General features: G+C 31.3%; 1 protein-coding gene across 2 annotated transcripts in view; it reads right to left on the bottom strand.

Moving 5' to 3' along the window:
- LOC129235112 (uncharacterized) overlaps window positions 1–12,449 on the bottom strand; it is an 89,145-nt gene that overhangs the window by 42,449 nt on the left and 34,247 nt on the right. The window lies entirely within an intron of this gene.

The raw sequence follows: 12,449 nt of genomic DNA on the forward strand, positions 1-12,449 counted from the left end.
CACAAATGATGTCTGGCTTTGAAGGGGAGGGGATTCTTGAAACTGAGTTTATGATTGGAGGGAAGGAGTAATAAGAAGTATAATTGGTTGAAACATTTCGATTGAAATAAAAATATTTTTCATAACAATATGTTTATTTAATGAATTGTGTGACGTGCGACAAGGTGAGAGATGGGGTATGGTGAAGCGTTATACTTTGTGGCGAACGGGAATAAATCATTGGGGCTGAAAACAAATGTATGACATCACTTATAGACAACCCTAAGAAGAAAATTTTTAACTTAATTGAATTGAATTATAATAAAGTCACTATGAAGTTTATGAAGAACAAAACATGACTGCAAAGCGATTGCTCTCATAAATTCATAACAGGTGCCTGTGCCATGTGATATTTACTACAAGACTTTTTTTTTTCTTTACTTCTGTGCGTTGATGTGTTTTTAATAGGTTTTGCTTTGACTTATCGTGGAATCTTGGAGCTAAATTTATCTCTTTGCAATTCTGCCAGTTTCGCTTAGCTTTCTTATCTTGCTACCACGCAGCTACACATAACTGAATTTAGAATATTTTTAGTCTTAAGCTTTAATTGTCTCTTTGCTTCTCAATTAATTAATCAGGAGCTTGATAGATATAAATTTAGATTCAAAAAGCATTCTTCAGTTCGAAATGTGTTTCTATTTTTGAGCTTAGTTGTTATTTAAACAACGAGCGATTTATACTGAAGAATGTTTTTTCTTCATTTAAAAGGAAGCAACCATAAATTAGTTTTAATTGAAATATTTATACTGAGTACTCACATTTGAAATATTTTAATTACTATTAAAATATTATTGCAACGAACAAGCTTTTATATTTTCAATCAATTAACAAAAATTGAAAATCTTCGTAATTGTAGTGACAATTAATTTTTAATTCATAACACTAAAACTTTTCCCTGATATTTGTTCTAGAGTAGTTTGATAACCAACTCTATTAGAAGTCAGTATTGCCGAAACTAATGGAACAAATACTAAGTTTGTTTTTCTGTTTATAAATAACGAGTTTTCATTTAAATTTGAAGTGTTTAAATCTGACATTTCAAGAAGAAAATATTTTAGAATCATTTTCAGACGGCAACAAAAATAATTTGCTGAATGCTTTTGTTTTTCCAAACTTTTTTTTGTGAAACATTCGCAAATGGCACTTTATATTTAAATATTTTAAAATGTTAACTTGTTCTTAATTGATTCATAAACTAAGTTAAATGATAAAGAAACCTGAAGATCTCATATTTAGTGAAATGTTTTTACGCATTTTCTTATTTCAACGAGTTATTTTTTTCTTTTAATTGCACATTGAAGAGCACCACAATTTGAAGCGTCCTTAATAATGCTTGTTTAGTTTAAACATTATTTTGTATTGCATTTTATTCCAATTAATTATATTTTATTTATTGCTATTTTTATTCTTTTTTTGCTTATGGTGTTCAGAACTAGTTATCAGAAGAACTTCAGAAAAGGTTGAAGATGACAGCAAAATTGTAAAAATTTGTGTAAAAATTTTCGCAGTCTAACAAATTGCAGATTGAATGAACAAAATATTTTAAATGAAATAAGTAATAAACTGAACATTAATGTTTGCATTCTGATGAATTAAGTATATTAGGATGTAAAAATGTGTTTTGACATTGAAACGCAATAAGATGTATGAAAAGAAATGGTGAAATAGAAAGACACTTAATTCGTATTTTACTCATTTATAATAAATATTGATTTTCCTTTCTTTTTTGAAACATAAATATTTTTACTTACTTAATTACTTATTTTTTTCAAATTTCTGTCATTGTACAAGACTAAAAAAATAATTTCATTTTATTGCAGTTGGTGTTAAATTGAAACTTCAAATCCATAATATATATTAAGAAAATATTGCTTTTCAACTCGAAAAAGCAGAGTCAAATCCGCATAAGAACTCAACTCATATTTAAACAGTTAGAAACAATTCTGAAATCCTGCCTAAGTGATAGTATTTTTAAATTTACCGGCATACATGACACTAATATTTCTATTACACATGAAAACGTTTTTTGCTAAATAATTCAATTTTTGTCAGAACTTCACAGAGAACTACGTCCTTCACAAAACATAAATGATCAGATAGTACTTTACTTTATTTTCTTCTAAAGATTACATTAATTGCCTCTTTTGACTTTATTTAGTGCCCTTATTGGAGATAAGTTACACATTTTAGCGATGTTTAATAGTTCAAGTTAAGTAGAATTCATTTAGCTGGAATTCGTCAGGGGAATCACTACTTCTTTGACTGCATCACATCCCTTTTTATTGAAATAGCAGTCAAAATTTTTTCCACAAGATTTGAATGAATATGTGTGACATTAAACACAATCTATGCAAGTTCCGTGGTTCGCGTTAATTCTACATGTGTAAGATGTCCGTATAATTTCTTCGAGGTATAAAAAAATGCTTAAAATGTGTATTATATATGTAAAGTTTTAATTAAAACAAATTGTCATTGAGCAGTCACATTCTAACTCTAAAAATAAATGTAATCATTTGATGTTCCAATGTCTGGCCAATTTCATCGATTGATCAGGTTTCTTCTAGTTTTTCTTTTTACGTATAACTATGAGTGAGTTAGTGAGACATACATGACCTACCTGTCTGAATCTTTTCAAGTACCACCCATGAAAAGATTCAAACGCGTGCCAAGTTTCAGGACTAGACTACGTCATATCGTGCGTCAACAGAATTGCAAGTGCTGAATAGAACTACTATAATTGGAAAGGCCGACACATCCGCCATATTGGAGCAAGCGTACTTATCGCACGACAGGGAAATACAGAGTAAATGACATTCTGTAGAACACTGCAACATGTTATCAAAGATTACAGAGCATTTATAACATAATGATAGTAAAATCATGAGAAATAAATCGAAACAATCATCACACACAAGCGAGCTCTATTTCCAGGCTGCCCGTCACTTCGTCGACGATTAGTTATCCATTTCTTTTTTCTTTCTGCATCTGCTGGAAATTTGAAGAGCTGAAATCCCTTTTTGGAGCTGTTTGCACAATTGACAGCCGAACAACCACCCATTTGACACAGTTTAATATATGCTAAAGAAATGTAAACATCAGCAGCAATGCTATCGCTGCGAAGCACTGGATCAAATTAGCTCCAAAATGGCGGATGCGTTGGTTCCTCCACATTAGGGGCCGTAGTGCTGAAGGAACTTATCACTGAGATTACGAATAACATTGATGGACTCTGAAACGTATGGGCCAAACCGGAATACCGCTTGGACGGTTGTCTTGGGGTCTGGATGATGTGCATTGAACGTGCGTGATATTTCCCTGAAACCTGACGGGTGTCTATATTTTTTACATGTAGGGGAATATGTGGCAAATTGAAATTGTTAAGATAATTTTCCTTTTAAATATAAATAAATTAGGAATTTGTAAAAGTTTGTTTTAAAATTGCAGAACACGCTATTTTGTAATAAAACTTGCATTGAAACATCATTTTTCATTTTTAGCAGTAAATATTTACATTTAAAAAAATCGAAAGATTTCTTTGCCAATGTATAGCGCATATAGAAAAATAAAACTTTTTTTTTCTCATTCAAGTTGTTAAAACAAACAGAAAAAAAATCTGCGCAAAGAACAAAGCATCAGAAGATAAATTTAATAGACATTTTAGATCTATTGTTATATTATTATTATAACAACTATGTATAGACCAAACTATTGGCATAGTTATATGTAGCTTAATATCTATGGGCAAATTACAACTTATTAAGGTAATTCTTAACACTAATGTTTAAAGCAAAAGACAGTAAAAGCGTTTTTGAAAAAAAGCAATTATTTACAATTTCGAGAAATCGCTTCCAAAATTCATTAAATTCATTAAATTTTTTGGCACACTTTATTACTTATTTCTTATACTTTATTACTTACAAGTTGTACCCGCACAGTTTTGCCCGTGATAGAAAAATTAAAAAGTCTTTTGGTTCGCCTGTATATTTACAAATAATGTACGGTGAATTTTCTCGCCAATTGGCTTGTACACATGTTACGGTTCCACGTTATGATAATTTCGTTTCTAGCCAATTGGCTTGTGCCCATGTTACGGTTCCACGTTATGATAATTTCGTAATTTACTCGTCCATCTTATGTTAATTTTCTTCTTGAAATTGGAACAGAAAAAGAAGCACATAGAATTTTCGAAAAATCGCTTCGAGGTGCACACCCCCATCCTACAAACTAACTTTGTGCCAATTTTCATGAAAATCGACCGAACGGTCTCGACGCTATGCGCGTCACAGAGATCCAGACATCCTATAGACATCATCCGGACATCCAGACAGAGACTTTCTGCTTTATTATTAGTAAAGATACAGTCGAGCTCACTCAATGGAATAGCCAATTTTCTACAAAATATTATTCTAATGAGCGGGATTCCAGTAAACGGGATTAAAATACGAGGCGTGTTTTTAAAGTAAGTTCCGTTTTTATATAAAAAAGGAACGAGTACAGATAGAGCTAAGTAATTTAGTGCACAAAAATCTACCACCCTTACGCTATTTTTCGACATTGCTCCCGTGATTTTCCAAGCATTTGTCATAGCGTGGTACAGGTTTTTGTATACCTATTCGTACAAAGTTACCGCCCGTTTAATCAACCATGAGGACTCTTACAGGGCTTTGGCTGGGCGTTTTTGAACATCCTCTGGTCTGCCCTCACCTCGCTCGCAGCATCTTTCATTTGTTTCGGCATCTAAAGTCTTTCCAAGGTGGTCTGTGGCACAACAGCAATAATGAGCTCAGAGAACATGTTATCCCATGGCTGACTACACAGGCGGCAATTTTCTATGAATAGGTATACAAAAACCTGTACCACGCTATGACAAATGTTTGGAAAATCACGGGAGCAATGTCAAAAAATAGCGTAAGGATGGTAGATTTTTGTGCAATAAATTTCTTTGCTCTACCTGTACTCGTTCTTTTTTTATATCAAAACGGAACTTACTTTAAAAAATACGCCTCGTAATAGAAATCAACGGTTTGGTACATTCAGCATGTATTACATTAAGCGAGATATTCTTTTAACCGATATTCTAATGAACGGGCTTGACTGTACTAGTATTTACTCATCTGAGTATTAAAACTAAAACCTAGACCGATGGAGAAAATCTAGTTCTCAGACGTGAGTTTACCATGTTAGATTTCGGTAGAATTAATAAGTTTCATAAAATCGTTGCAGTCTTGAAAACATTAGTTAGGAATGTACAAAATGTAAATTTTCGTGCATAATTTATTAATTCAATTTCTGTACTTTATCTTTTATTCTTAGATACTAATGACCTTGCTTGAATTTTAATTTTTAAGTCAGTAAATAAAGAATTATCTTCAGCAAATACATATTTCTGCAGCAAAAGGAATAATTGTGTGCCTATAACCATCGTCATCTTCATTACTTGTTATTATTACTATTATTATTTGTGTTGCTGTGTTATTGCTTTTGTTTTTTTATTATTATTAATACTCTTATTATTGTTGTTGTTATTGTTGATATTGGTTTTTATCATTACTACCTCAGTACAATGATCTAACACATTCTATGCCTTTAAACTTACAATCTACTTCATTAAATTGCTGACAAAATTTCAATCAAATGAAGAAATGTGGCGATTAATTATTAGTAGAACTTAAACAAAATGTTACCCTTTGACAATCTATCGCTCTGGATTGTTAATATTAAATTAACGAAAAAACATCTTTGTGGTGACCACGCCTCAAAAGTTGCATCTGAATTCTTAATAAGACTTAACTATTTGCAATGAAAATATATAAAATAGTATGAATCTTCAATTATCTTCAGTTTCTATAGGTTTATAACACAAATAATTCTACATTTTTAAAGAAAGAAATAATAATTCAAGTTACTCAAAAACAATGTTATATAATACTTACACTAACTGTACCTTATTTATCTCTTTGAAATGAGGAAGTCATAACCAAGAAATTCAAAATCTCATTTTGAGAATACAAGGCTCTATACTTGATGCACATGGAGTAAGCTATCATCGAGTGACTTTAGTAAATTCGATTTGAGAATAAGACTCGTCTTCGGAATTCTTGGGCAATCTCCAAATTAAATCTGTCTTCATTAACACGGCCATGAACGTTTCTAATTCTTCACTTCTAGTTAATGCAATAAACAAGGGGAACTTAGGAAATTAGGTTATTGTTCCTACGATATAGGTCAACTTTTTTTTTGTCGGAATATCAGTAGGAGATAGGTTAAAATGTTTCTTAAATCATTTATTTTTTTTCACTAATTATTTATTTGTTTGTATATGATTTCGTGAAAGCTAACAAAGATTGATTAATTATCATATACTGATTGGTTCATAAAATAATGATGGATTTTCGGAAAGTGTCATTGACAGAGATGTACTTAGAGTTCAAATTGAGAGTACTATTTGAAAATCAATCCTTTTTTTATCGTTTGCATACTAACAAATTTTCTCAACTGATTATTTTATGAATATGTTAAACACTACATTTTTCTCAAAATGAGTAAAAACATGTAAAAATATTCTGTGCAGAAAAGTAAAACTATTTTTGGTTCACATAAATAGCAGCGTTTATGTATTTTCAACATTATTTGTACTCAAAAAAATTTATGCTTCAGCAAAATTTCATGGTTATATTTTCGAGATTTCTTATACTTTTCAAGCATATCTTTTTCCAAATTGATATTTTTATTGCTTTCGACTATTCTCTTCAGCATTTAGATGAAAGTATTAGTGCATATAAATGGCGCATTCGAACGCCAATATTTACTTTTTTACAGGAATAGTTTCATTAATATTGTGGACAGGAATTTTCTTAGGAAAACAAGTAAGTTTTTTTTTTTTCTATAATCAAAGATTCCAATTTTTGAGTGCTTCAGTTTTTCCATTCATCAGAACTTAGCTCTTATTTTCATTTATATTTTTTAAATTATTTTATTTTATTTGTGGGGGTTTTGGGGGGGGGGATTTTTATTATATTTTGTTCTTAAAAGGCTATCGATAGTTTTAACGTTTAATTTTTATTTTACTACATTTAATCGTTATTATGATTTTTTGACGAAGAAGAAGAAAGTAGAGAACAGTTCTACAATTAACTTTGTAATCATTTATTTTTGATTGAATGCCTAAAAGGTCTTTGAACTCCTCTAGGTTTCCATTTGGTAATCGAGTTGTTCCTCTGCAGAACTGATTCAGAGAAAATCAACTAAGACTCTAATATTCTGTAGCTATATTGGTTACAGTTCTGAAATTTAGTGACGTACAAAACTATCGTCATAAGTTTTGTTTATCGTCTTAAACAATCGTCACTATACGTAAAGAACTAAGAAGTTTCTCTGTATGCCGCTATAACTTTAAAAAATACAGTTCTTAATTTTCTGAATAATTAAAGGGAAACGTCTCTTCGTTAAGGGCATATTCTACAAATGATATCAGGTTTTGAGGGGAGAGGGGTATTCGTGAAATTGTGAGTTTTTTGACAACATGAAGAAGAGAATGAGAAGTTTTTAAAAAAACACTTTGGCTAAAATAAAAACATTTTAAGAAGAGCAAAGCTAGGACTTTGTCCTATTGTGAATGAAAATAATATTCCTATCCACAGCAATATCATCCAGCGCTTTGCTACTGGACTTCAACAATATATCTATGTAATATAGAGTGACATGTCATCAGGGGGTAAACGCTTTGTGATAAAAGTGTGACATCATATATGAACAGCACATAAACGCAATTTATAAGTGACAAAACAAAACTTACAAGCACAAATACAAATATAGGTTTTATTTCGAACATTGCTTTTTGTACCTGTATATAGTTTAATTTATTCTCATTTGTAATAAATCTTGAGCATTGAATATATTTATTCCTAATTTATTAATTAATTTTGTTCTATTCATTCCTGAATTTACATTTTCATTCTTAATCTTACGACTTATCTGTACATTTTCCAGTTAAGTTGTCATCTGTCAATGATAAATGCAAAATTTATATGATTTCAATAAATTCGTCTCGATGATAAAAGATGAAATGTTCCTTGATTTTCTTCAATATGCTTACAAATTAAGCAGAAATTTAAGGGACAACATGAAACTCGTACAGCAAAACAAAATCACGTTATCTGACACATCGAGTTTTATCGTAATACAGTGTCAAAAACTAAATTCAATGAAAAATTATCATATAAGCTTAGTGCTACAATATGATTAAAGTGAAAAAACCAACGTAAATAAAGCACAAATTTTGAAGAAAAAAAATTTTTTTCTTCAAAATTTGTGCTTTATTTACGTTGGTTTTTTCATTTTAATCAAAAATTAAATTCGTTCAAAATTATGTAATAATTTACTAACCTGTCAACTTGTGATTCCTTATTAATGTAATTTGGATTTTGAGTGGCAACGTGTTAAGAAGCAAAGTATTCGAAAGCATGCATTAACTTCAACTTCTGCTCCAGAGCTGTCTTTTCACGGCAATTCGGAATCGTGGAATTTACCACCCACTGCTTCCAACCAGGTGTCGCTCGCATCTTCCCGTTAATTTTTATCTGTGACGCACAATTTGGTGTTCCTCGTCCCAGAAATCAGCTATTTTTAAGCGCAGATGAGCCAAAATTTGGTGGTAGACCTTTTTTTCCCCATTGTGTGAGTCAAATGGCATATTTTCTTTTTGCTTTTACACCGTCGCGTAACAGTAATCACGGAGGTAGTCTGTCAAGTCCGCCCTGAGCACGCTTAAGAACAATGAACCTTTATTGTGGGTACAGGTTAAGTAATTTCGGTAAATGGGGCAGGGGACTTATTTATTTAAAAGCAATGTTGTCAAGTGGGAATAATCTCAGCTACTTTTGAGATTTAGAACGTTAGTTATTTATGGAGAATATGGCTGTATAACTACGCTGGAACTGTCATTTATGTTTCTCAAAATCACGATACGCATTGATATATGAGAGAATAACACTTTAATTCCCTGAAAATATAGTTTCAAAAAATTAATTTCAATTTTGGCCTCTAAGCAAATTTTTAATTTTGTCGTAAAAAACAACAATATCCAGCATCCAGTGTTCATTTGAATTTTGATTATGTATTTCGCAATCACGAATTGCCATAGGACCCTACTTGTTGGATTTCTGGTTTTTAAAAATGGAATGATATGAAAATTGTGAGGAAATTTGCTTCCGTCATATTATGAATGGTGATTTTCTAGAATAGGTAATACGATTGCATATCCGTAAAAAAAGAAATGGAGATTAGGATGCGGTAATAAGGATAAAGGTTTTATGGCCAATATCCACCAGAACACTTGTCATAAAGAATATTTACAGTGCATAACGTTATGCATTTTCATTTCTCATCAATCTTAAATGATGGGAATTACTATGCTAAAGATTTTATATTTTGATGAAGCTTTGCTGTTTAAGTTCATCTATATAAGTGTTTTTTCATGAAAAAACGTAATTTTAGAAAAAAAAAATTATATATAACGTAAAGTGCTTGAAATAAGCCCTGAAAGAAATATGAATATATCCAAACGGCACACAATTCTTAACTATAACAACGAAAATTTCGCTCTCTAAATAAACATTCAAAACAACCGTTATTATGGCAATTTGAAAAATCAGAGCAACATCAAATTTGGTCAAGAGATATAATAAGCAATTCGTAATTGCTCAATAATCCAGCAAATGGAAAATTTTGTATACACAGATTTCGTTTGCTTTCCTTGAGAATCTTCATAATGTTTTTCAATGCACACATTTATTTTTGAAAATAATTAGTTCTTAAACAAAAGCATTGCAGCCTGGGATAGTTTAATTGCAGATAAAAATCATTCCACGGAAAACGGAAATTTCGTCCCGCACGTGAGAATTCATACATTTCAATACTATTATGCTTTGAGTATATTGTTTTTACAATGATTAGTTTTGAAACAAAAGCGTTGCAGCTTGGGATAATTTAACTGCAGATAAGGGTCATTCCACGGAAAACGGAATTTTGTCTCGCCCGTGAAACTCATATATTTGCTTAAAACTAAAAATTTAAAAGAGTAATGAACAAAACTTTGTTGCTTAAGAAATCACAAGCGTATGTGTAACTTTTTAAGCAAAAATATTTGTTCAGTATCATTTAAAATTATAACTTTGTTCCAAAATGGCATACTGCTTACTAAAAATAGTGACAAAGATTGCCACTAAATGTATTTTCGGTGATTCACGAACAGCTCTCCTTGTTTTCTCTCTCAATTAAAATAATTAGAAACACTGATGAAGAATTTTTCAAAACGTAATGTACAAGAAATAAATAATAATACAAAATAATAATAATACAGGATAATAATGATAATAATTATACAAGAAAAAGAAAAAGTTCAATATTTTTTGGATATGAACTAAATTATATACGGAAATTTTGTACTACAAAACAATGTAGTTGAAAAGATTAATTATTTTGTTATTTGAATCAATCATAATATAATTTAGAGATAACTCTTAACTTTTGTGAAAAATAGGTGCGAAATTATATCGTTCATCTACATTAACTGTGATAAAATGTAAGCATCTTTTGAATAAGAAATTAATTTTTGTTCACTTTTGTGCTTTGTGAGAAAAGAGTGTTGGAGTTAAGCCAGGATAAAAATCAATTTAGAGGAAAGGTTGGTCATTCATAGAAACTTTAGATGCCAGGGGCAATCATTCAAACTAAAGTAGCAGCCATCAGCTAGTTAATAATGCAGGAATGAATATCTTTAGTTATTGATACGACTCATACGACAACTTTGGCGGCAATTATTTTTCATCAAAATATAAAGCTGACTTCAATGAAACGATAGTCAACAAGTAAACAAAGGCCTCTTCAGAATCTGCTCCACAGGGCAGAAAAACTTTTCAAATAAAATAAATGTAAGCAGCATTTTAAAATGATTCCTTCTTAGCCAATAACTTTCTCTTTTTCTTCCATTTTTTTTAATATGACTTGGGTACTTAGTCTCTACCCAGCATGAAAAAATAATTTCCACATGCAAAAAGGCTGCGCAGATGAAACAAATCTCTCTGAGTAGAATTTGTCACGTGGGTTTTCTTTTCTCGTATTGGAGAAGGATTTAGGCATTTGTAATTACACTAATTTATTTTATGTGATGTATTTACTCTTTTAAAAATAGTAGCTTATTGAGCAACCACGATTGCTTATTGCTTTCATTTGACTGTCCTTGACGTTACGGTTCCCTTTTCAGCTTGGACCAGGACTGCAGCACCACCGTTCACCGGCGGCGGCGCAGCTGGTCCTGAGCACTGTCCACAGGAATCCACTTTTGCTGGACGGTGGCGTCCATGTCCTACACACGCATGCTCATATACGTGCGCACGCCTTTACACACATACACACGCCTACGTGCACACACGTAAGCCTACACACACAACTATACACACGTAACCACCCAGGAGGAGGGACATGCTTGGGGGGGGGGGGCGTTTCTAGAAACAATAACTCTAATCAGTAGGTTTTTGTCGCAACTCGTGATTGCGAAAAACATAATTTGAATTCAGTTTCGGAATTCAAATTAGATTTTTTTTTTTAGTAATATTTTCTTCTGAAGGGAAAACTCATGTAAAGAGGGAGGAGGGATCATGTAAAAATTTCTATAGGAGAGCAAGTGTCAAACGTACCACTAACGACAATATAATATCTACATTTTTCCGGCGAAGCATCTGTTAACGGAATTAATCAAGCCGCCCTTAACCCCTGCTCCTCAGAGCAAGAGTGAATTATGTGATTGGAATTCTAGAGCGACTGAATCGCAATAAGATACCAAAGCAATTTGTTCCTTAAAATGAAAAGAAGCTTAAATTCATGACTAACTAAACAAACAACTGAAAGATAGAACCTTACCTTCATTAAATTATTAGTTTCTTCAGACGTTATTTACTTGATTTGTTAAAAAATTATACGTCAAAATAAGAGATATCTTAAGAGTTCTACGGCAAGAGTGCTATGACCAAATTCAAGCTGTCATGCATTAAGTTTTAGTAATTTTTTCGCGCTGTCTTCTATATCTGCAGTATCAAATAAGCTCATGCGATAGCTCTATATCTCAAATATTAGTAAAATTAACACAACATTAACAAGTTAGTTTTGAGTGATTTTGCTGTATATTAAAAATTGGAGTTTTAGCGTTTGCAACCTATTTCAAGCAAGGTGATCACAAATATAATAACCTCATTATGCCCAAAAACCTCCGACAAACTTCGAATATTTTTAACAAATAAAAAAAATTCACTAAATATTTCTAACCACGAAAATGTAAAAAAATAAGCAAATAAAAAAGATTGCTTATCATTTAATCAGTTTAAAAAATAAATTAATAAAATATAATTTCCACC

Source organism: Uloborus diversus, chromosome 2, assembly GCF_026930045.1.
Source record: "Uloborus diversus isolate 005 chromosome 2, Udiv.v.3.1, whole genome shotgun sequence".
Lineage (NCBI taxonomy): Eukaryota > Metazoa > Arthropoda > Arachnida > Araneae > Uloboridae > Uloborus > Uloborus diversus.